Raw genomic sequence first — 25,410 nt, forward strand, 5'->3', positions numbered from 1 at the left:
GCTCCTTCCAGGCAAAATTGAAAGACTGTCAGGTATAATTGTAGTGTTCATTCAAAATAAGATTCTTTATTCCTCTATAATGGATATGCTGATACAGAAACAAGACCTATTGCCAAAGTACCTCATAAACAGAATTTTAAAAGTGGGATTTTTTTTCTTTTTTTCAAGAGTTACTTTTGATTTACAGTATTGTAGCCACATTGACTGTTAGAACCACTTCATTTGTTGGACCAATATTAGCATAGATTTGTAATCCAGCACCTGCTAAAAGGTGGGAAAAAATTTCAACTGTTAATCTAGGCTCAATGCCAGAAAAGCATCTTTGGAATCTGTATCTATAGTCAACTCAATTTTACACCAGTTCATTGCTATTATGATACCTACAAGGTCTTACCATTTGAGGAAAAGTACTATGAGCATTTTTGGAGGTTGGCAGTATTGCTGGTTGACATCTTAATGTCATGCTTTTGAATGGCTTCTTTTTGAAGTCGTCTTTGGAATCAAAATGTTACAGCTATAGAGTGTTCTGTTAACACTTTTCTTATAGATGGGCATGGGGGGTGTCTTTTAACACTATCCTGGCACATTCAGTCTTGTACTCACAGAAGACTTCACAGAAATTTGCGTTATTTCAAGGGAGAAAATAGAACTTACAGGGAACACGTCGTCTCAAAACAAAGAGTTTTTTAAAGTGTCCCTTCAAGGATCAATAGGTTCTTGTGCAGGTGGTTTTCACTGGAGCTGTACAAGATTTTAAAGAAGCTGCTAGTAGCTTCCAAAGAAAATTGATTAGAAGTATTCTCAGGAGGTTATCTAGTTCAATAGCTTCTGCTACCCTTTCCTCAGTGTCTCCTTAGTACTATTATTTAGAGAAATTCTTCCCCAAGAAGGTCCCATGGTGACAAATGAATATGACATGGTTAATACTCACCTTTTGGGTACATAAATAAGGTAGTTTTATAATCACTAATGCAAACTTGGACAGAGATGGTCACACATACAGAATCGTCAGGAGAGTCTGGAGTTAGTCTGAAAAATTATCAGGAAACAGCTCAGCTGTTATGTGCCAGCACATGAAGAAAGAATGTATATTGGTGTCTTCAGTCATTCAAACAGAAATTTAGCCTTTAATTTTTGGGATAAGGTGAAACTGCAGTCCTTTTCTTTACAGGAAGCAAGCAAACAAGCATTGTGGCTTGCTGGTTCACCAGGCAAAAGTCAGCCTGTGGAGGAGAGCTACATTCAGAATATTCCTTTTGATGTTAAAGGTTTCCGAGTAGAAACTTTCTAGAGGTTGAGCTATTACAGCTAAACCTAAATTGTCAAATTTTAAGACAGTGTTCCTTTGTGGGTTTTATACCATTTGTCAGTGGAGGCATTTTTGAGTATAATTCATACTGTCTGCTTCTAACTCTGGTTGGCATTTGGAAAGCTTTCTAGACAAGACAAATGAAGTTTATGTAGGTGATCACACTGAGTTGACTCTGTGTGGGTGCATATTTTTCCATATAATTTTCTGTGGAGTTTGGGAAGGCAAGCAGTCTAAAATAGCTGTATAAATTTTTCACATACTTCAGTGTTTGTGATGATGGTGCTCCTGGATTGTTGCTTCATCAACTGCTTTTTTTCCCCTCCCACAATGGTAAAATTAAGGATGGTTTTTGTAGGAGCTATTTTGAGCTCTTCAGACAGCAGTTTGGAGAAATCTTTTGCAGTATTAACCACTACTGAAAGTGCTGGCAATATCACTGTAGCCTGGCCAGTTTTTTAGGTCCAGGTTCAACAACTTTTTATGGACTGTTCTGGCAAAATCACTGCCAAATAACACATTAGTTAAGCTAAACTTGCGGCTACTTTTTTTTTTTTATAGTATACAAGTGAACGCTACTTTGATGTTTCATGCAGGCTATCAATGCTTCATGAGTTTGTAGTGTTGTCTTGTTTTCTTTATTTTTAAAGACTTGTAGTAGCAAGCAAAACAGTGACCTTGTTACTGGAAGGAAATGTGTTTTGCTTTTGTTTGCTTCCATCCTTTCCACTTAGGAATGCAATACTGGCTTTGGAGGTAGGTCTAGTCCTGCTCTTTCTCACTCCTAGGAGGATTGTATCTCTAGATATGTTTCTCTGGTTTGCTTGGCTAGTATCTATGATCTTACTAGTCAGCATCAGCAAGACATTGCTGGCTGACTTCTGTCCACAAGTTCATTGCCAGCTAACATGCACAGTTAATGGTGTTAGGTGACTGCAAACTGGCATTCATAGCTGTTGTTGAAAAGAATTCTACAGGGGAAAAAAGTTAAAACCTATCATTCTAGATGTGAAGTTTCAAGCCAGGAATGCCTTTTAGTGTGTTGTGTGCATCCTGCATAATTACAAGCCTCATTGGGGTCATCAGTGAAGAGCATCTTAAGACATAAGAAATACTTCTGGAAGTTGATCTCATTTGAGGCCTATAGCTTCTTATTCTAAAAGGCATTTATCAGGTAGAACATCTCTGCAGTCTTCCTCTTTATTTTGCATTTGTGTCCTCTAAGAAACCTAGACTGAGAACACAGTAGGCTGCAGGTTTTCAAGAGGACTGTCAAGAGGACTGTCAAGAGGACATTTTGCATATAACTTTTTTGTACTTTCTTCTTCAAGGACCTTTCTCTAAGAAATTGAGGAAACACAAAGATGAATTCTTTCTTGGTCGTGGAGGATAGTTGTCTTCAGACTACAGATTTTAATTTCATTTTCTTATGTTTAGAAGTCCACATACCTTTAATATTAACAATAATCTGTAATTCACAGAAAATATTTAAGATTCCTAGTACTAGTGTTTTGCTACGGGTGTGGTGGCTGACATTTGGTCATCCTGCAATGCAAAAGATAAATGCAACCTACTTAGCAGCTAGAGCACCTTGTTCATAGAGACTGGTGATTGGAAGATTAACCCAAGTGACATCACCTGTGTAAGTATTCTTTGAATAATTCTAACAGTCTTTATGGTTTACTGATCACAAAAATCCAGTCTTCAAAGGGACCTGTCTCAATATGAACTTGCAGGAAAAATAGAAGCTTTTTAATAAAGTGATATTGCTGAAAGTATAGTTATGATTTGTTGGACTTACTTATGCAGCTGGATGAAGCAGTATGCCAGACTTCAGAAGTCTTTGGCAAAAGTACCTCCATGCAAAAGTTTTTGTTTTAGAGTGGATTGTATCTAGACCAGAGACAGTGTTAGAATGTCAGCTGCAAGCATCCTGTCAAACCCTCTCTTGTGAAATGGGTGAAAAAAACCCAACATGCAACATATTATCCATCCTTTACCCTTATCAAGGCATTTGGGAAGGATACTTCCAGCTGGAGATGGGCAATCTAGAATCATAGAATTGTTTGGGTTGGAAGGGACCTCAAAGATCATCTAGTTCCAACCCCCCTGCCACAGGCAGGGACACCCTCCACTAGAACAGGTTGCCCAAAGCCTCATCCTACCTGGCCTTGAATGCTTCCAGGGAGTGTGCATCCACGACCTCTCTGGGCAGCCTGTTCCAGTGCCTCACCACTCTAACAGTAAAGAATTTCTCCTAACATCTACTCTAAATCGACCCTCCTTTAGCTTAAACCCATTATCCCCTGTCCTGTCACTACACTCCCTGATAAACAGTCCCTCTCCATCTTTCCTGTAGGCCCACTTCAAGTACTGGTCTCCCCAGAGCCTTCTTTTCTCATATCAATCATACAATCCCAACTTTCACAGCCTGTCCTCATAGGAGAGGTGTTCCAGCCCTCTGATGTAGCTATATCATCTTCTAAAATCATGGAATTTCTTTTTCCTTTAAGATGCTTAAGAATGTTCTGGGAAGTAAGGCCAGGCAATTCTACCTTCCCATGAGAGAGTTCAGGTACTGACAGCGTAACAGTAGCGGGGTTTATATATTCATAGAAATGGAAGAACCAAGTCCTTGTTTCAGAGAGCCATTATGTCTGGATTTTGAAGCAAGGTAGTGTTCTCAGACTGGTATTTTGGGGGGATTATCCAGAAATGTCTCTAAAACATCTCTTTCCTTAAAGACTGCAGTTCACATATGCCTCTGGATACAGAAGATCAATCCCAAAACAAAAGAAAGGTCATAATAGACTTAAAATTGGTCATGCAGTTTCTGTACACACAAACTTACTAGTTCATTCTCAGTGTCTGTCTCTGTGGTCTGGCACCATATCTCCCGGAAGGTTCTACTCTAAGTCCTGAACTAAACGTATATAAGAAATAAAAACAGCCTCTTTCTCTGCAGTGTTTCCTTTGTCAATCTGATACTGCTTTGAAGTCTTCTATGACTCATTTTTGATAGTGATACCAAACTCTAGTTGACTAGTTGACTCCTTTTTCTTTTTTTTTAAATTAAGGTTCATATTGCAAGATGAGAAAGTACAATAGCTGGGTAACTTCTAGATAATTTTTTTTTTTAACCTACATCCTTGAGACATCTGTCTAACATTAGCTGGGTTTGTTGCCTCTTATTTCAAATGGTTAACTAAGCACTTGCTTTTTTTCCCTGGTCAGTTTAAGGCTATGATTTGAAGAGCTGTTGCCTGAAGTGCATGCACAATTCCACTTATTTAGTATTTCATAAAAAACCAGTTATTTACAGTTCTCATTCCAAGAGCCTACACCTAATTATTAGAATTTCATCCTTTCCTCTTTTTTTCCTCAATCCTTATTCAATCCAAAGGGAAATGTCACGGCATACAGTTCACCTAACAGAACCCTTACTACAAGACAATCAGGAATACTTCTTAATGCTTAAAATCTACTTAATAAGGTCAGGATAGAGTTTATGAGAATGGGACTCTGTGAACCTTGACTAAGCTATTTAAGATGGTGCTGCATAGCAGTGGTGATGCTTATTCTGCTAGAGTTCTGGAAAACTCATTGCCCCTTTTGAATGCTATTACTGTATTCAAAGCATGCAGAGTGTGGGGCATAGGATGCTGTCCTGTAAGGCGTTTGGTAGGAAGGACCTCTGGGTTAAATGACAATCTGTGTGCGCAGTCTCTCAAGGAGCAATTACCTCATAGCAATGTTATCCACAGAAATACATTGACCGTGTGGATTCTTGCAGTCTGTTTTCTTTACCTGCCACTGGAATCTGCTGCTTGATGCCTGTGTATTGGTAGAGTCACTGGAGGTTTTTTAGATTAGTCCTTTTTTGGTAAGATAGGAGAACATGTATAGGCTCACGTGTGGTACTCTCTGAGAGGGTTCAATCTCATTTATGGAGTATATGTATTCCAAGAGTAGAATAAATCTAGATAATATGTTAACTGCTCTATGGTTTGAATTTTTTATTATAGTTGTTATTATGGAAGTCTCTACTTCTCCACTTAAGGTAAGAAACCAGAAAAGGCAAGATAGTCACTGAAACCAGTTGGGGTTCCTGTAGCATTATGATGGCTGTTTCTTGCCACATGCAAATATTCTAAGATATTTTATCTGTAGAAGATGCACATAGGTATTTAGAAAAGCATAGGAGAAAAGAGGCTTTTCCCTCCCCCCCCCCCCCCCTTTTTTCTTTCGTATTTTGCGCTCTCAGATTTTTGATGGCTCAATGTGCAGACTTGGGAGAAACAGTAGGAGAGGATCACCAAAACGGAATTGTATAGGCAGATTCCTGTATATACAGAAAAAGCACTCACTGGTCCCTTAAAAATCTACTTGATTGCATTTTATGAAACAGTTGTGAAAAGCTCACTTTTTCGTTTTGTATTTGATGTTATGCAATCAGTGCATTATAGGTCTTTGGAAAAGGAGAGGAATGAGATGAAGTTATTGAAATAGCATTAGGTTCCAATGAATATTCCCAAATGGCTAATATCAAAATTGAGATGAAACTAGGAGATGTTGCTTAGCAACTGCGGTAGTCTCTGGTGACCACAGATGAATACAGTGAGTGTTTACAGCAGTGCTGCTGTAAAGTGAGTCTGTCTGAAGAAGGATGTCTAAAGCAGCTAGTTTTTCTCATAAAATTCCATAATTATTTATTCCTCGTTCTGGTGAACCTTCAAGCTACCTTTGTCAGGGATGGGAAGCAAAAACCTGGCAATAAAACTGATTTTGCGAATTGATCTTTTTCCTAGTGGTAAACACCACTTTCTTTCAAATATTTTCGGTATTATATTTTGTATTATAGTAGCAATAAGCTTTAGTATTTCTGTTCCTTGACTTGTCTTCAGAATTTGAGGCGGGATTATACTGGATTAGTTGTGCATAGGCTATAGTAGCAGAACTGAGAGAAAAAAAAATTTTATTATATTTGAGGATAAATTGCTTTCAATTTTTTTTTTCTTGTTGTGTCAGCCCTAATGTCCTCTGTGACCCTTGCAGTGCTCCCTGCTGTACGTTTATTCAACTATATTATGTATTCTTAGAGAAGTTCTGCAAACCCTACTGGCAGTAGCTTCATTTCTTCTTTCCTTCACTTAAAGATTTCCTAATGCAAACATATTTTGAAATCTAACTTCATACTTATGCAACTTGTGAACTGTTTTGAACATTCTTCTGAAATTAAATTTTGCAGGTGGAGGATGAAGATGAGTAAATGGGATGTGAAGGTTGAAACCTATGTATGAAAGCAGAGTCTAAATTTGTGAGAATTTTAACAGTACTCATTTTAATCAACAAGTTTTGTAAGTGTGAGGATCTTAATCAAAAATGCATTGCATTGTGTTGCACTTCTTCAAATTTATCCTGATGTTTTCACTTGAATTCTTCAAATTAAAAAAGAAACAAAACCAAACACACACCCAAAAAAGTGCTATGTTTTTGACAGGCACTTTAAAGTCTTTGTCAGTTGCTCAGTGTCCCCTAGTCTGGACTTCTGAGAATAACCTTCCCCTTCTAGAATGGAATCTTCATGCCTTGCGGTGTACCTTGTCCTTAAAACAAAGGCATTCATAGTAGCGTTTATTTGACAACTTGTCTACGTTGTTATGTAGGGTATTCCTAAATAAAAACAAATTCTGATGCATAACCTCTCTTTTCATGACTTACGCTTCACTTCATTAAAACCACAGTTTGCATTTGCAAAGTATGTCATGTAATTTGGTTAAACTTGGTATTCCATGCAGTGTTTTTAAATAGATTTCTCTACATTTTTATCAGCAGCATTTGCTGAATGAATGGTTTATCTCACCATGTCAGAACAGTAAACAGTCAAAAAATGAATTCCAGAAGATGCAAAATGAAGCTCTAATCATACTGGTTGACCAAAGAAATGGAAGTCAGCTACTTGAAACTCATATCTCAGGTCTGATAGAAGTCTGTGTCTAATATCATATAAACTAGACATTATGTTTCAGAAGCAGAGTGTTACTTCAGTTGTATCAATTTTTTGCATATCTGACCAGAGATGCCAAACAAGCTGAATTTGTTTTCTTGGGAGGAATGTGGCTAAAGATAAGTTCACTTTGGCTTATTTCAGTCTGATCTTCTACTGTTTGCATATATCTTTCAGCTTCTAGATACAATAATTATATTTAAAAACCTATACAAATAAAACCAGATCCTTAAGTTCACAACCTAATTACCATCTTTTAGACTCTTCTTATTGTAAGCCAGCTGATCACATTTTCTCCAACCATACATATCTATTTAAGTACAAAATATATAAAGTATACATAATATTTTATGTGTGTGTGTATATATATATAACATAATCAAAGATGAGTACTTTTTAATGGCTTCTTCTATTGGTAGAAGACTGTTTAGCTTGAAAGCTATCTCTCCAACTCTGCAATTACTACTCATTTTACTGAAGATGTAACACTTCTTTGGAAGGCTAGTGGACTAATCATCTGTCCACCTTTAAAGGACCCTGACTGGCCAAATGGATATTCTCTACCATATAATGTCATACTCAATATAGAAACTGGGGAAGCTAGCCAGGAGGTGCAATTGCTGCTCACAAAGAGACTGGGCATCAGGGGTTTTTTGCAGGTGATGAGCAATTACATTTGTGCATCACTTTATAGTATTATTATTTATTATTCTCTTCCTTTGTTATTCTATTAAACTGTCTTTATCTCAACCCAGGAGGTGGGTTTGGGTTGGTTTTTTTTTTTCCACTGTACTCCCCATCCCATTGAGGGGGAGAGGGTGAGCAAGTGGCTGCGTGGTGCTCACTTACTGGCTGGCGTTAAACCATGACATATGGCATATGGTTAAGTTCATAGAATAGTCCAGGGACCTCAAAAGATCATCTGGTCCAACCTTTCTTGGGAAGGGGAGCCTAGATGAGATTATCTAGCGTCCTATCCAGTTGTATCTTGAAAACCTCCAGCGATGGAGATTTTACCACATCCCTGGGGAGGTTGTTCCAGTGAAGCATTGTTCTCACTGTAAAAAAAATTCTTTCTTATATTGAGACAGAAGTTCTTCCTTTTCATGATTCTTTACCCACCAACTGATTTCAGCCAAACTTTAAAGGTATAGAAACCTTGAAGTTGGTTTGTACAAGCTTTATGAGAATTGCTAGTTGGATAGAAGTAAAAGGAGTCTCAACTTAGTGTTCCTGCTGAGGTAGAGGCAGGGCTCTTCTACAGTAGCTTCTGTTTAGTAGCAGTTAGCTCTTCAATTGGCACATATATAACTTTGGACAAGCCAGAGGAGATGCTTTCTTTTCTCTCCTGGGAGAATTCCAAAGCCTGTATTGACAAGAATAAGTTATGCAGAACTGGAACAATCTCCTATTTTCATAGTTTTGTTATTTTTAATGTGAAAATATTTAATGTGAAAAGACTTCCTGATTTTGTGTGTACGTATGAGGTTTTTTTCTGCCTGCTTACTGTTTTTTCTTAGTCATAATCACTTTTTTAAGGTGGCCTGCAATGGCATCAATAGAAATAAAGCTTTTTCATTTTGCCTTTTTGTTCTGGATGGTATCAGAGAATAGAAGTGTAAATGCTTACGTTGCGTCTTTTGGAGTCACCCTGCTCATGTTTTTACTGCTTCTCTTTAGAACTGGTTAGTACTGAGCTGTCCAGAGATGATGCTGTCTGATAGTGAAAATTAAATCTGTGCATTGGTGGCACTTGCACAGGTTACTTAGCTGTGCTAAACATAAATTTGCTTTGAAGGACAGAAGACTCAGTTTAGTTATCTGGGCATATCATGGAAAAAGTAGAGATCAGTTTTTCAGGTTATTTCTACTACAGGTTTCACTCGAAGAAATGTGTTTGGAAAAGTACTAATGATCACACTTTTGATCTTTGTGTATTTAGTGTACTGGGGTTTTGTTTTTAATGGTGGGTTATCAACTTGATCTTTCTGAAAGAGCTGCTAGTAAAAGCAAACCTAAGTAGTTTGTTAATGTTACCAATTGTCATGTAGAATAACTAGGAACCTTCAATAATTGTAGAATAACCTATTTACCCCGGCCCCAAAAGTAAAATTATTCTGAAAACATTTTGTTCATCTTAGGCTTCTATTATATGCAGCTACAAGATATTTACAAATCAAGAAATGGCACAGGACTGTTGCCAAATGCAGTTCTTGCTGTGTGTCCTTTTTGCATTAACTGTATCAAATAAAATATCTTCCTAGTTCATTGTATTTGTCAAAGCACCTTAGAGTACTGGACAGATTCAAAATTAAGTGGTTGTGGTAATAGGCTACAAATGTAAACGTGGACAAAAAAGGGTTGATGTCACTCTTGCTTCTTCAGATAACATCAGGGTTTTTTTAGAATAACCTAATGCAAGACCTGATCTTACAAAGTCAATTTGGAAAGTAACTAGTTTACTGGGGATTTACTGTTACTTTTAATCAAGACAAAGCATAAATGAAATAAAAGGTAGGAGAGACTTGAGAGTCACAAATTGTGGGTTTTTTTCTTGTGGTTGGTTGGTTTTATTTCTAGGCTTTTTTGTCTGATCCTGAGTAAGCCAGTTAGCATTCTTTCTCTCTGGCTCAGTTCTCCATCAGTAAAGTAAGTGCAAGGTATATGAATTCAGTAGAGGGATAAGCCAGGTCTTTGTTAGCAAAGGAGTCATAAAGTACCAAGCATAATAAAAGTAAATTTGACTGCTTGCTTGCTCTGGTCATAATTAATTTTTTTCATAATGCAGTTAGAATTAAGATTCCTATCTCCTGTCTGTCCCTTTTTCTGTCATGCGCCCCCCCCGCATTTCCACTTCCCTTGCGTGAACGATGTGTTTTTCTTTATCCGGCAGTCTAACTCTGGGAAACATTTGAAGTTCTCAGTGAAGTGTGTGTGAGGACAGAAAAGATAAACAGGGTAAAACACCTTTGTCTAAAATGGTTGTTGGAGGGAAATTTCATCAGCTTTTCATATACATTTGAATTTGCTGTTGAATTCATGCATAATTTATTGTCTGTACCCAGTTTTGGATTTGGTACTTCAATGTTTGAAATTCTTCCTTAGGGATGCAAGGAGTGAATGCAATCAGTTGAGATCAGAATGATCATATCTAGAATATGTATTGAAAATTATTTCACTATTATAAATGTGACAATTTATGCACACCTTGTTCAAGATCAATATTTGATAACTACGTTGAAGACAGGTGTGACTGCAGGTAACTGGCAAAAGAAGAGAGTCATCTAATCCAAACTAGTTCTTCAGCAGGTGTTTGGAATGCTGTGCTCCAAACTTCTCTACTTTTATGTGTTATTGTTTGAAGCATGTGTCCCCAAATGGTCAGATTGGTCATTGGATACTAGTTCTCCTGAGACAGGAAGGCTGCATCAAATTTGGATTACTGTATTTATAGGTGACTTTTGGCAACGTAGTACAGTTACATTATAGTTTGCTCAGGTTAGCTTCTTTGTGTATTTTCAAATTATCTTCAAGTTATGAACTTTAGAAGTGATTTTAGTCCCTAGATACTAAATGCTGATAAGCTGCACAGGAAGGTACATTTAGTATTTGTTTTTACTGTGAAGTCATATTGTACTATGCAATTAAAAACCACATATGATTACTTGTAAGCTGTCTTTAATACTTAGCGAAGAGGTTTAGATGAGCAAAACCTCCAATTGTTTGGTATATGCTGAGCAGAACTAGTATTTGGGGGGTTTATTCTGTTTTATTTTTTTCCTAATATGGTTTCTCAAGTTATTTTTGGTTTTATTTTCAGGAAAGAATAGGGCCAGGGAAATCAGTTTTCTTTCTTTGTTGCAAAAATTATCGGGGCGAGGGGGGGAGGAAAGGCTTTAATGCTGTCAACCTCTGCTAAAGAGCAGAAATTTTCTTCTGAGTTTTTGGATAATATGTGACACCTTAATGGGTTACTTCTCCCTGTTGGTCCTTGTCACAAATGACTGTTCTCTTTGATTATCACATACAGACACATGAATTTTGCAAATCATGTTTATGTAAGATGTAATTAGTGCTAGGCTAAGCCATTTCAAGCTTCAATAGTTATATTCCCTTAAGGTTACTCTGGCACACTAGACACTGATTTTTCTCAGCAGTCTGACCTTTTTAGTTGATGCAATACTCAACTTTGATGATGATGACACTTTGTGTGTGTTTGGGATAACTGAATATTAAGTAGAGCCATCCAAACCAGCTGTGGGTTATAAATATGCTCTTCCTTAATTCATTTTCCTGGTATGTTTAAAATAGATACCACGTCACTAAATTAACGGATAATCCAAATAGATGAGTAGAGAATTTCTACAGTTCAAATGCATGTAGCTGGCTTCATGTCACCAGGAAAACTTCAGAATGTTACAGAATAAAGTTTGTCATCCACTTTAAAGCACCAAAGTAATGTTTAGTATTAACATACCTGATTACCAGCAGGTCAGTTAGCAAAAAGCTTAGTATGTGTATATATTTTTAAGAGGCACCACAAATAATTTTTTCTTTTTTTAAATAGAGAATAAAATGTTTGCACATACAAGATGTTCACTGAAACATTTTTAAAGGGATGGGATAGTATGGATTTTTGTATTTTCTGTACTAATACTCACGGTATTGAATTCATAATACCAAGTACAATCAACATTTGTTATCTGTAATTGAGTACATAAGTCTGGGAATAAAAGTTCACTTTAGGAGCTTGGTATTGTCCACAGACCAGAGGCAAATTTTGTTTTCCTTACTGCTTTTGGACAAACTATTAAGAAGAGTGTGTTTCAGTGTTGTTCCACCACTGTATAATCTACTACAGTCTAAAACCAGTTTAATCTGCTTCTTTACAGTACTTTATTTTTTTTAAGCTTTCAAGAAATAGCTATGTATTATTAAATGTGTAATATTATTGTACCTATTGCTTTTATATCAGAGGAGTAGTTATGAGCATTTAAAAATAATTAAGACACACACTTGGAGATAGCAAATATTTTTCATTGTGGGGACAGCCTCTGTGCCCTGTCCCTAAAAAGTCTGAATAACCAGATGCGGCTGACATTATGGGACACCTGTAGTGCTTTGTCAACTTCTAGAAGATCTGCCTGTCCATTACAGCAAGTTCTTGACTCATACATTCACACCCAGAAAACCCAAGGCTGTTCTGTTGCATGTTCCCTGGTGTTCCTGTGATTGTTTTGTCAGCCAGTTCATGGAGCTGAGTTTTAACAAAGCACTGATCCTACTAAATGTATTTCTAGAGGCTAAGCTCCTTGATCTAGCTCAGTGCTGTAGTTGTACAAGTAATGTAAGTTGGTACTGAAGGGCTGGTATGCAACGCACGTCTGGAAGCTGTTCTCTGTTCCCCCTTCTGCCCCCTGCCTTGTCCTGACTTAAAAGCAGAGCTGTATGGTTGATAGCATCAGACAACTGATCTGGGCTGAGGCTTTTTTTACTTGCTGGGTTGTTTTGTATTTGCTATATTAAACTAAAAGGTTAGCTTTAACATGGCTGAGGTCCCCGATCTGAATTCATATGCAGCCTCACCAGTGCTTGCATCACATTCTTGCTTTATTTCATCCTTCATATGCAAACATGACTGCATACTGTGTAATGTGGTATCAACACACTTTATGTGGAATGGATGCAATTTTGTTATTAATGTTCATTCAACGACATTGAAAAGAATAATATTTCTTTATTTTTTTTTAAAGAACCACGTACAAAAGGATTTTCCCATCAACTGCTCTTACTGAAGATGTAACACTTCTTCGGAAGGCTGGTGAACTAATCATCTGTCCACCTTTAAAAGTCCTATTTTAGAGGGGTTTTTAATATCTGGCAGCTAATGCTGAACTCTTTGTCATAAAACCAGTCTTACAGTGTCCTGGTTTTGGCTGGGATAGAGTTAAGTTTCTTTCTAGTAGCTGGTGCAGTGGTGCATTTTGGATTTAGGATGAGAATAATGTTGATAACACACTGATGTTTTTAGCTTCTGCTAAGTAGTTGTAGTGTCTACACTAAGCCAAGGACTTTTCAGCTTCCCATGTCCTGCCAGGTGCACGAGAAGCAGGGAGAGCACAGCCAGGACAGCTGACCCCGACTGGTAAAAGGGATATTCCCTACCATATAATGTCATGCTCAGTATAGAAACTGGGAAAGCTAGCCAAGAGGTGCGATCGCTGCTCGGAAACAGACTGGACATTGTGGTTTTTATCCACAGGTTGTGAGCAATTGCATTTGTGCACCATTTGTTTTAGATTATTATTAGTATTAGTATCCTTTGTTATCTCATTAAACTGTCTTTATTTCAACCCACAATTTTTTTTTCCCCATTCTCCTCCCCATCCCACTGAGAGGGGGAGTGGACGTGAGCGAGTGGCTGCATGGTGCTTAATTACTGGCTGAGGCTAGACCACGACACAAAACTAGTTCTATTGTTCTTCACATTAATTTCCATGATTGGAACTGTATAAAGAAGCCATCTTGTGTTTGTCCACTTTCTGCTTCCTGTTCCTTGGTCAGTTTAGCAAAGAATTAAAGTCTGGCAATCTGTGTCTGCAGAGCTTTTTCTAAGCATGCTTAAGTTGAGGAATCATCTATGCTATCTATGGTTGCTTATGTGTTTGATTATGAAATGTTTAAAGTGCAGTTTCCGTAATACCTTGGGTAATTTTTCTTACAAGTCTTTACAAGGTTGAGACGTGACAAATCTTTGCCTAGCAGCAAATACAGAAAAATAATTGTCTGCCCATTGACCCAAGAGAATTTAATCTGCTGCTGTATACTTTTACTAGGGTAAATAAATCTTATTCCATTGTATGCTTGGTATAATAAGAAATTGACTGCCATAGAAATTTATTAGAGAGTGACTGCTTATCATTGTAAAAACATGAATTACCTGCATTATGTAAGGTTCTTAGCATATTAATACAGTGGGTAATCAGCACTGAAAACACACTTTTTTATTTTTCTCTTGTATCTAGAATATTAGGTCGATATGTTTGTTTTTTCAGTTCCTATTCTTCCCAACATTAGTTTTTGGAAAACATTTAGCCTCTGATTAATGAATAACTGTCTTATAGGCAGGAAGGCACAGTTGCTACTAAAATTTATTAGCACTAGCTAACTAACATCTATGGAGTAAGCTACCTTACCTTAAAGAAGGATACTTGTGACAGATAGTTCGAACACTAGGTACAGGTAATAAAGTTTTGGTAAGTTGTAGCTTTTACAAGAAACTATTTTTGTGGGGTTTGTTTTTTTTCTTCTCATGTTATGTTGAAGAGTTCTTACATTAAAATTTTTGTTCTCCTTCACTTTAACCTTCCTATTGGGTTTTCCAGTCAATCTTGGTGATTCTCTTTTTGTCAAGTCATTCAAAAACTATCAACCATTGTCAGTGGTCACTCTATGACCATCTGTGGTGGTCACTTTTCTTCCTTCTCTCCTTACTTAATTGTGACAGCCTTGTAGGAAATACATTTTAATATACCAGAGGTGCTTATGTACACCTTACATATCAGATGGTGCTTTTCAGGCTGCTGAAAACCCGTATTAGGCAGCCATACGTGTCCCGTGAGCACTGGGTGCTGTTTTCATCCATCTCACTATGTTTGCTTTCACCCACCTTTAACCAGTTCTGTGAAACAGAAACTTGGGGGCAGATGTGGTGGATAGAAAAGTGCAGAAACCTTTTTACTTCCTTCTGCTGCAGTCAGAAGAATTTATGTTGTCAGTTCAGTAGTACTGAAAATCAAACTTGTGTAGATGATACCTATTTTGTAGGTTGAAAATGGTGAAATGCTGTACATGTAGATCACTGTTGAAGTTATTAATAGATTACATATTTACATAATCATCATTACTTACCCTGTTTTGTATTTAATTTTTATTCTCAAGATGCCATATCTGTTTACAGAGTTTCTTTTGTTGGTTCAGAATTCTTTACTGTTAGAGTGGTGAGGTACTGGAACAGGTTGCCCAGAGAGGTTGTGGATGCCCCATCCCTGGAAGGGGTTAAGACCAGGTTGGATGAGGCTTTGGGCAACATGGTCTAGTAGAGGGTGTCCCTGCCCACAGCAGGGGGGTTGGAACTAGATGATGTTTGAGGTCCCTTCCAACCCAAACCATTCTATGATTCTATGATTCAGCCTGCTCACTTTTCCAAATCCCACGCTGTTCCTGACTGCATGAATTGTACGAGTATGTCTCTGATGATGTGTGACTTACCAAGGGATAACTCAGGAGCCAAAAAAGAAGTCTATAACTTGAGGTATAAGAGTCCACATTTAATGAGGATTCTGTGACATCTGTTGTAGATGACTCAATTTTCATCTGACGTGGGATATTAAACAGAGTAAGAAAGATGTTTTCTGTTCCTGCTTGCTTAGAAATGAAGGCAAGAAAGAAGATATGCAGATTATAATAGTTTATGTTTTGATTTGAAAAGAGAATGACTTTTTTTTTTTTCTATTTAAAAAAACCCAGAACACAAACCCAAACGCCAAATCACACAAAAACCTTGAAGTTAAGTGTGCCATACCCCCCATGGAACGCCTCCGCTTTTGGCACAAAACTTGGAAGATTGGGTGTCCCTTCGTTCCTCGTGTTTGCAGAGTGACAGCGTCGCAGGTGCACGTTTCGCGAGGAGGAGGACCCGCACTGCGTGTTCTCGTGCACTACGTCACCATCGGGGCGGGGCTCTATCGCGCTGCATCTTTGTTACGTGCCGGGCGGGGAGTGCCCGTTCTATTTTTAGCCGGTTGCCGGGCAGATTTGCCCAGGGTTCCTGTGGTGGCTCCGCCTCGCGGTTGCGGATTGGTTTATGCAAAGTAACTCCCGCAGCCAATCCCGAGCGGGTATGCAAATTTCTCGCAGTCCCCGGCCATCAGGCAGAGGAAGGAAGTTTGGCTCTGCCGGGCCGAGAGGTGCTCAGGGGGCGAAATGGCAGCGGGGGTTTCCTCCTAACCTCCCTCCCACACTCACAGAAAGAAAATTCATCATTTAATGTGGAAAATAGGTAAATAGCCTTCCTGCCCCCAAAAGGTAAAGATTATGATAATTCCCTACCAGGCTCCAATCAGATGAAATTATGAAACGGCTGGTTCCTTCACATACTGAAGACCTGCCACCTCCAATCTGAGGTGATGCACTTGGTGGGAGTTCAGCAGTGACTTCTGTGTAGGGAAGGGCTGGTCTTAGCAAGGAATTAGCGAGCGAGGCAGCAATTGCACTGCCCCGCCTGAGAAAGGTTATCTTCCCTAGAGGAAATACCAATAATACTTTATAAAACAGCGGGTTCCCACAGCCAACTCATCAACTGCTATTTTAGTGCTATTTTAAATTGCTGGTTTTTTGTTACTGAGAAAATGTAATCTTTTTTTAAAAAAAAAACTTCTAAAAGGCACTGGTATGCGTGACAAACAATGACATTTTAAGGCAGCATCACCTTTTTTTTTTTTGTTTCAAGTTTTCTTTTCATTTCTGTTTCTTCTGGCATTTGAGAAGTGACCTCAGGGGATCACTGTTAGCATGACGTCTTGCCTCTGAACTCTGATGTCAGCAAGTTGCAAGTGTTTGAAAGTGGAGGTTACGTCGCTACAGTTAGTTGTACATGTAATATGTGAACTAGTTTAGAAAATACTTTACCGAATGTTAAGGGTAAATATATAATTTTTTTCAATAGAATAGTGTTACTCTGCATTTTATCTAACAGAAGGCTTGTAATGAGGTCTGCCTTAAAAGGATGCAGTTCCGCATGCATTAGTAATACCTTCTTATAGCTGTAACCTGTTGAATTTTCACTTGAAATTTCACCTATAAAAGAAAAAATATTGTATAATGCATAGAAATGCTTAACATCTTGCCTTTTTAAAGGATTTTTTCCACTGAGTTTCTCATTTTTTGGTCTGCATGCACATGTTATTATTATTCAGGTTTTAAGTTTGGAATATCAGAAGTTTGATATTTTTTTTTAATTGTAGATGTGTTCTGGCAGTTAGTGTCCACTTCTGTGGAATTACTAGCTCCTCTCATTTAAGGATAATGGTAACTGTTAATCTTTATTAATAAATGCCAACAAATGCCAATCCGTATTAACAGTGTCAAAGATGGAACCACAGTATAACATTTAAACTGTGTATAATAATATTCTAGAAATATATCTTAAAATGCACAAATTCAACTTTACATAAAGTTTTAGTAAATCCATTTTTTTACAGAAAAATATACTTAGTGCTTTAGCTTGTGCTAAAAAAAAAATCTGTAAGAAAGCTGAATTTCGCTGTACAGATATTTCAAACAGCAGTACCTGTTTAGTGTTTGGAGATCTCACAGCTGAATTGAAAGCTTATGTTTTGAGTTGATAAAAGTTGAAATCTCTAACACTTGTGGGAAGAAAACACAGTATCTATTACTGTTGCTCTGGCTGAGTTCCACTCAAGCAGTTTAACAGCCATTTTGGTCATTAAACCAATAAAAATATAGTTTACAGAAAAAGACAAAACTCTTCTTGGAGAATAAGCTTAAGCTACATGTGAAACAGCAGGTGTTTCTGAGGCATTTGAGTTGCTGGTATAAGGCTAATTGGAGTATGTATTTTAATTAAAAGTTGTCTAGGAAAAAAATTCTTTCCCGTTCTTCCATCTTCAAAAGTATGCATTTTATGTGTAGTAGCTACCAAGGCATAAACTGATGAACCATGTAAGGACAATTCTGCAAAATCACCAGCACATGAAAGATCTTGGTTGTGTAAATGGCAGTGATGGTCTTTTTCCCATGAGGAATCCATTTTTTTCCATGAGGCATGGCAGCCTCATGGGAAAAGAACTCTAAATTAGTGTGAGAAATGGGTTCGTGAGCCAAAGTCAAAGGCGGTATTATCCTCTAGAGGTAGAGGAGACACAGGATAACTGCTTAATTCCCTGTGATGCCAAAGTGATGAAAGTGTAATTCAAGTTTGTACATGAAGTTGTTGATCAAATACAGTACACAAAGCCATACAACCTGTTTGTACTGTGAATTTACTCTGGTTTACTAAGCCTGTAACCATACATTTGGGTGTTTTTCTTAGGCATAGATACACGTGTGGACTTAACATTTTACTGAACTGGTTCTTCAAAAGGCAGTTCACAAGGGTGGGGGAGAATGGCCTCTACTTGCAAGAAGTCATATTGCACTTGTGAAAAACCACCAATTTTGATGCTTCTGTTGGGACACTAGAAAAGCACGGGCACTGCATCGTATTGGAAGAAAGGTTACCAGCTGCCATACTTGAACCCGGGTTGGATTTCAGAAGTTTTTTTGATTCAACATTTAATATCACAGAAATTCAGTAGTCTTAAAATAGCCTAAAAAATGCTCGTGCACGTTAAACACTGACTCTTTATTGTAGCTGCGCACCCCTGTGTACTGCATTCGTGTGTTGGTGCTTTTGTGTAGCTCCAGGTTTCAAACTGAAAACCCTTAACTTTTTCTTACGTCGTTAACTGGCTTTTTGGAAAATACCGTGAAACGCAAACCTGCCAGCCTGCGCCGTGTGCCCCTAAGCTCGTGTTCGTGCCCTGGCGACTTTTTGCCGACGGCCTCGCTGGGGTTTGTTGCTGGGTAGAATTTAAGGCGCTGCTGTCTGATTGGCTGCCGTGCAGCTGCTCCTTCCAGCCAATCGGATACGGGGCTGGAGTCCGTTCCCCCGCAGTGCCGAGGCGAGGGCTGCGGGCTGGCGAGTCCCGCGGGGAGAGGACGCAGACGGGGTGCGGGGCTCCCCCTCGGGCTCCCCCTGGGGTACCCTTACGAAATTACAGGGCTCTGCTGCAGGGAAAAATGCTGCTTGTTTCTTAAACCGCGAACCTCAATACTGGGTGTTAAACACGGGGGGGGGGGGATAAGCTAAAGATTTTTTTTTTTTTTTTAAATGATAGTGGACCTTGTTTTGCTGTATGTGCACTAGGTGAAATAGGACAGGATGGTGAAGTAATTTTTTCTTAAAAAATGGCACATTCTTGTTCACTTTGTTCAGCCAACACTAACATGGTTTTAGCCTAAGAGGGAGGAAAACTCAAACCTTCCGTGGTGTGCTAGAAGAAGTACTATTTGTACTTATCATATGTCTTTTGTTTATTACTTTTAAAAATAAAGGCATAGTTGTATGTGGATCTCACTAGGCTGATGGTATCTTGCATTCAGTCCAATAAGTAGACTTGTATTAGTGGTAGAAAAACAAATTATTGTCACATTATATCGGCGTGTGTTCTGTAAGAACAGATCACAAATGGTTAGTTATTCTATGAAAATAGTTTTAAATTTCTGACAATTGATAGCAACATTACTATAGAGGATTTCAACTGAAATCGGCTTTTTTATGAACCACTACTTAAAAGGTAGGTTCTATTCACCACTTTCATTCTCTGTGACTATCTAGAACAAAATACTCCTGACCATTTGCTGCCTCACTTTCCTTGATTTGGCTATGCTACGTTTTTAAGTAGACTTGCTTATTTGAGCACTGATTTTCATGATCAAAGGCTGTACTTCCTCCATGTAGTTCTTGTGCTTTGGCAAATGTTTTATGGTTGTGGTGCTTTTGGCTAGCACTGCAGGCACTCCAGGAACCCTGCGCCAATGCTGTTCTAGACTGATGATATTATGCAAACCCTGTTGTGCACTATTGTTTAGATTCCAACTTCTCCCCCCTACACACACCCCCCCCCCCCAGTGTTTCCATGACCACCTCTTTGTCTGCTGCCTGTTACCAGGCAGGATTCAGGCAGCTGCTTGCTGATTGGCTAACACCTCAAGCAGCTCTTGGGCTGCTCATATGAGCACACGATTATAGGCTAATCCATAGCAGCTAAGCTAGTACCTTCCTATGTTGCTTTAGAGCTGCAATTTCTCTCCAGAGTAGTAATAACAGAAAAAAATAAGGAAATAGAGGGGAAGATTTTAAATTGGCTGAGAGGGGAATCCTTTACGTATTCCTAGCTGCACTGGCACATTTGGTCACGAGAAAGAAATCTCCAAATATTATTGGAGGGAGGTGCCTGATGGTATGTTTCTTTCTTATGTCCTGAAGTATATGTGACTTTCAAGCTTAAAATAAAAAAGGGAATTTTCATTAATGATATCTAAACAAATGTACACGATGTTTGCGTGTGGTGGTTTTTCAAAAATTGATTATTGTGTTTAAAAAAATCAAAACAACCCAAAAGCCTACCACCTTATTCACAGTATTTAACCCTTCATGCAGGAGTCATTTTGTGCTGTTCTGTATAAATGCCTTTCTTTGAAATAAAAGATGTCATTCCTTTGGCTTGGTGCCTGGGCCACTCCTTTCCTTCTTGTGACTTGGTCACACGATGAGTAAAAACTGAAAATACCCAAGCATCAGATGAGAGAAGTGCATAGCAAGCGTAGCTAAACTTTGTGTCAATGCTAATTATAAAAGGAGACTACCAACATGCATTAAAACTAGTAGTATTCTAGATGAAATGTTTTATTTGTGCAAGACTGAAGTCACGTAACCTGCTCTGGAGTTGCTCTCTGAAGGATAACCTCCTTACCCCTTTGAAAGATTGGAAGGCAGTATTTATCAGATGAATGCCGATTGGCTTGCACCAGTATGACCGCAACTGTCTGGACTGGTTACCGAGTTACTTGTTTCTTTTACCGTGCTCTGACCAGAGATCTGTTACTTAGCTGCAGTGTGCTCTCTTGTGGGTGTGGCTGGAAACAGTTTACCGCTGGTCTGCAGTGATACATGGTATTTAGCTGTTAACTAGCATTTAGTGTTCATCTTTTAATCTCATCTATGCTTATAATTTTGTCACTTATGGTACCTTTTATTGAATATTCTTTGGTTGCAAAAGATTGTGGGGTTGAGCTGAATGAGAGTTAATTTTCTTTCTAGTAGCCGGTATAGTGCTGGATTTAGCATGAGAATAATGCTGATAACACACCGATGTTTTTAGTTGTTGCTAAGTAGTTGTAGTGTCTACACTAAGTCAAGGACTTTTCAGCTTCCCATGCCCTGCCAGGTGCATAAGAAGCTGGGAGAGCAGAACCAGGACAGCTGACCCAGACTGGTCAAAGGGATATTCCCTACCATATAATGTCATGCTCAGTAAATAAACTGGGGAAGCTAGCTGAGAGGTGTGATCACTGGTCAGAAACAGACTGGATATCAGGGCTTTTTTGCAGGTGGTGAGCAACTGCATTTGTGCATTACTTGGGTGGTTATTATCGTGATTATTTTACTAATCATTTTCCTTTGTTATCCTATTTAAACTGTCTTTATCTCAATCTAAGAGATGGGAGTTTTTCCCATTGTCCTCCCCATCCCATTGTGAGGGGAGGGGTGAGCAAGTGGCTGCGTGGTGCTTGCTTACCAGCTGGGGTTAAACCACAGCAGTCCTTTTTGGCACCCAACGTGGGGTATGAAGGGCTAAGATAACAACAGATCTGGAGAAATTTGTTATAAGGATTCATGATATTAGTTTAATCATTGCCGGTCACAATGTTGTTTTGTTCTCAGAGTTGTGTTATGTAATGTCTTACTTGCCATATATACTGTTTATCAGTGTTTGTGTGTGAGTTATCACTTCTGGGCATTGGATTAAGGTGGTCGCTCTTTACTGTGTAACACTGGGTTATGGTATATTAAAATTATTTATTGTCAGACCAATCTGGTATCTGTACTCCGCAGTGGCAGGCAGCGCACAGAGCAGAGCAACAGCAGTGGTTTCATCTCCATACTTCAGGAGCCATCTGTCGGAAGCTATTAATAACTTCACTTTTTACTTTTTCTCAGAGCGCCAGCATGTGGGGGAGACACCTTTCTTTATTTTCCCTTTCTCCTCCAGGCTAATTACACTAGGTCTTGGGAATGTTGAAGATCCTTGGGTTATTCAGACCAGCATACTTCTCTTGCTAGTCTCCTGAATGTAGTTCAGGTCTTGTTTAGGGTTAAACAATATTCAAGAATACCACCCAGAGATCAACCCCCATGACAGCCACTGCAGCTGAACCAGAGAACCAACCCATACTGGTATCAGTAACCCCTAAACACAAGAAGAAAAAAACATGAAAGTCAACTCATGTAGTAAAGGAGCCATCACAAGAACAGGAGGAAGAGACAGAATCAAAGATAATCATCCTATCCCTGAGTGAGCTGTGAGATAACAGCTGAAATATTTTTGCTTATCCAGGCAAGCAATTTGTCACCTTGCTGCTCTGATGCTGGGTTAGCAGGGCCAGTAGCCTGGAATTAAAAGGTTAGGGAAGCCAAGCAGCTGGGATCCCTGTCCAGGAAAGGGGGCATTGACAAGGTAATTGGAAAAGGGACACAAATCCTCAGCCTCTGGAGGTGACCTCTCAGACATGAGAGAAAGGTATCCCTTCAAAAATGATATTATGTGTCACACAGGCAAGTGGACCACCATGAATAGAGGTATCCGGTACCTGAGGGAATTAGCCGCGCAGGAGATGGTTTATTATGACCTGGACAGTGGGCAGTTACCCACAGATCCTGATGAAGTCCAGCGTACCCAACCCATGTGGCAGAAGTTTGTACAGAGCACACCACTGTCGTATGCCAAATCATTGGCAGTACTGGCCTGGAAAGATGAAGAGGCACCAACAGTGAGTGAAGTGTCTGGCCAACTCTGGCAATATGAAGAAAATATCCTTTCCTCCCTATGGGCCTGTGTCTCGGCCATGGAAGACTGTCCAAAAAATCCAAAAAGCTGTCCTGGGAAGTCCAGCAATTCAGAGGAGGGTGTGGAGAAACTGTCCCAGGAAGTCTGGGCAACTCAAAGCGGATATGTCAAATTCCCCACTTATGTGGACCAGTATCTCAGCTATTTAGGAGTAAGTGGTCCTGTGCTCAAGAGAGAGGATATAGAGGGTACACACCATGAGGCACCCTGTGGTTTTACCTGCATGACCACAAAGAGGACATGAGGAAGTGGGATGGAAAACCTACCTCAACCCTAGAGGCATGAGTATGTGAGCTGCAAGGAAAAACAATTTAAAAAGAGTATTCTACCAGGAAAAATGCTACTCCAGTTTCCAGCAGGCAGTTCCCCAGACTGAGTGGAAGGCCCGATTGTACTTATGATCCTCTTGAAGGGACTTCTAAGTCATTTTTACAAGAAGTGAGTGATGAACATGATGACCAAGACTAGAGAGGCTCTGCCTCCAGCCAGGTAGAGGAAAGGAACAACCTAGTTCATTGGACTGTGTGGATTCGATGGCCTGGCACGTCAGATCCACAATAGTATAAGGGTCTAGTGGACACCATTGCACAGCGTACCCTAATGCCATCAATCCATGAAGGGGCAGAACCCATCTGTTTTTCTGGAGTGACAGGGGATCCAAACAGTTAACTATGTTGGAGGCCAAAGTAAGTCTGATTGGGAATGAGTGACAAAAGCACCTCATTGTGACTGGCCCAGAGGCTCTGTGCATCTTTGGCATAGACTGCCTCAGGAGAGGGTATTTCAAGGACCTGAAAGGGTACTGGTGTGCTTTTGGTGTACCTGCCTACAAGACAGAGGAAATTGAACAGTTGTCTACTTTGCCCGGTCCCTTGGAGGACCCTTTTGTTGTGGGGTTGCTGAGGGTCAAAAAAGAACTGGTGGCATTATTGCACCAACCAAGGCTCCCTGATTCTCATCCATAAGCTTGTTTGTTGACTGGAAAGCCAAGGAGTGATCAGCAAGACTCGATCACCCTTTAACAGTCCCATATGGCCAGTGTGAAAGTCTAATGGAGAGTAAAGACTGACAGTAGACTATTGTGGCCTGAATGAAGTCACACCGCTGATGAGTTCTGCTGTACTGGACATGCCAGAGCTTCAGTATGAACTGGAGTCAAAGGCAGCCAAGTGGTATGCTACAATTGATGTTGCTTGATGCATTTTGTGCTAATCCCTTTGGTGGCGGAGTAAAGGCCACAGTTTGCTTTCACTTGGAGGGGCAGTGCCCCAGGTGTGGAAACACAGCCCCACCATTTGCCGTGGACTGATCCAGACTGCACTGGAACAGGGTAAAGCTCCAGAAAACCTGCAGTACATTGAAGACACCATCGTATGGAGGAACTCAGCAGAGGAAGTTTCTTAGAAAGGGAAGAAAATAGTCAAAATCCTTCTGAAAGCTGGTTTTGCCATAAAACAATGTAAGGTCAAGGGACCTGCACAGGAGATCCAATTTTTAGGAATAAAATAGCAAGGTGGATGTTGTCAGATTCCAATGGATGTGATCAACAAAATAGCAGCTATGTCTCCACCAAATAGCAAAAAGGAAACACAAGCTTTCTTTAGGCATTGTGCGTTTCTGGAGAATGCATATTCCAAATTACGGTCTGATTGTAAGCCCTCTTTATCAAGTGACCCAGAAGAATAATGATTTCAAGTGGATTCCTGGGCAACAACAAGCCTTTGAACAAATTAAACAGGAAATAGTTCATGCAGTAGCCCTTGGGCCAATCCGTGCATGACAAGATGTAGATTGTGCTCTACACTGCAGTGGGAGAGAATGGCCTTACCTGGAGTCTCTGGCAGAAAGCACCAGGGGAGACGTGAGGTCAGCCACTAGAGTTTTGGGGATACGGAAGATCCGAGGGTCACTATATTCCAACTGAAAAAGATATTGGCAGCATATGATTGATATCAAAGCACAGCTCCTCCTGGCACCTTGACTGCTGGTGTTGGGCTGGCTGCTCAAAGGGAGAGTCCCTTCTACACACCACGCAACTGGTGCTACGTGGAGTGAGTGGGTTACACTGATCACCAAGTGGGCTCGAATAGGAAACCCCAGTCACTCTGGAATCTTGGAAGTGATCACGGACTGGCCAGAAGGCAGAGATTTCAGAGTATCACCTGAAGAGGAGGTGATGTGCTGAAGAGGCCCCACTGTGTAATAAACTGCCAGAAAATGAGAAGCAGTATGCCCTGTTCACTGGTAGGGCCTGTTGTATTGTAGGAAAACATTGAAAGTGGAAGGCGGCTTTATGGAATCCTACATGACAAGTCACAGAAGCTGCTGAGGGACAAGGTGAA

At 39.5% G+C, this 25,410-nt stretch overlaps 1 protein-coding gene across 9 annotated transcripts in view; it reads left to right on the forward strand.

The window, feature by feature from the left end:
* Positions 1 to 25,410, forward strand: part of ATF7IP (activating transcription factor 7 interacting protein) — a 119,153-nt gene that overhangs the window by 32,599 nt on the left and 61,144 nt on the right. Inside the window, exon 1 of one of the 9 annotated variants that reach the window (XM_054831607.1) lies at positions 19,346 to 19,735. The exons of the other annotated variants lie outside the window; for them this stretch is intronic. The gene's annotated coding sequence lies outside the window, so the exon portion shown is untranslated. Of the gene's footprint in view, positions 1 to 19,345; positions 19,736 to 25,410 lie in introns of those variants that run through there. 9 annotated transcript variants of the gene reach the window in all.

This window comes from Grus americana, chromosome 1 (assembly GCF_028858705.1).
Source record: "Grus americana isolate bGruAme1 chromosome 1, bGruAme1.mat, whole genome shotgun sequence".
In the NCBI taxonomy this organism is placed as follows: domain Eukaryota; kingdom Metazoa; phylum Chordata; class Aves; order Gruiformes; family Gruidae; genus Grus; species Grus americana.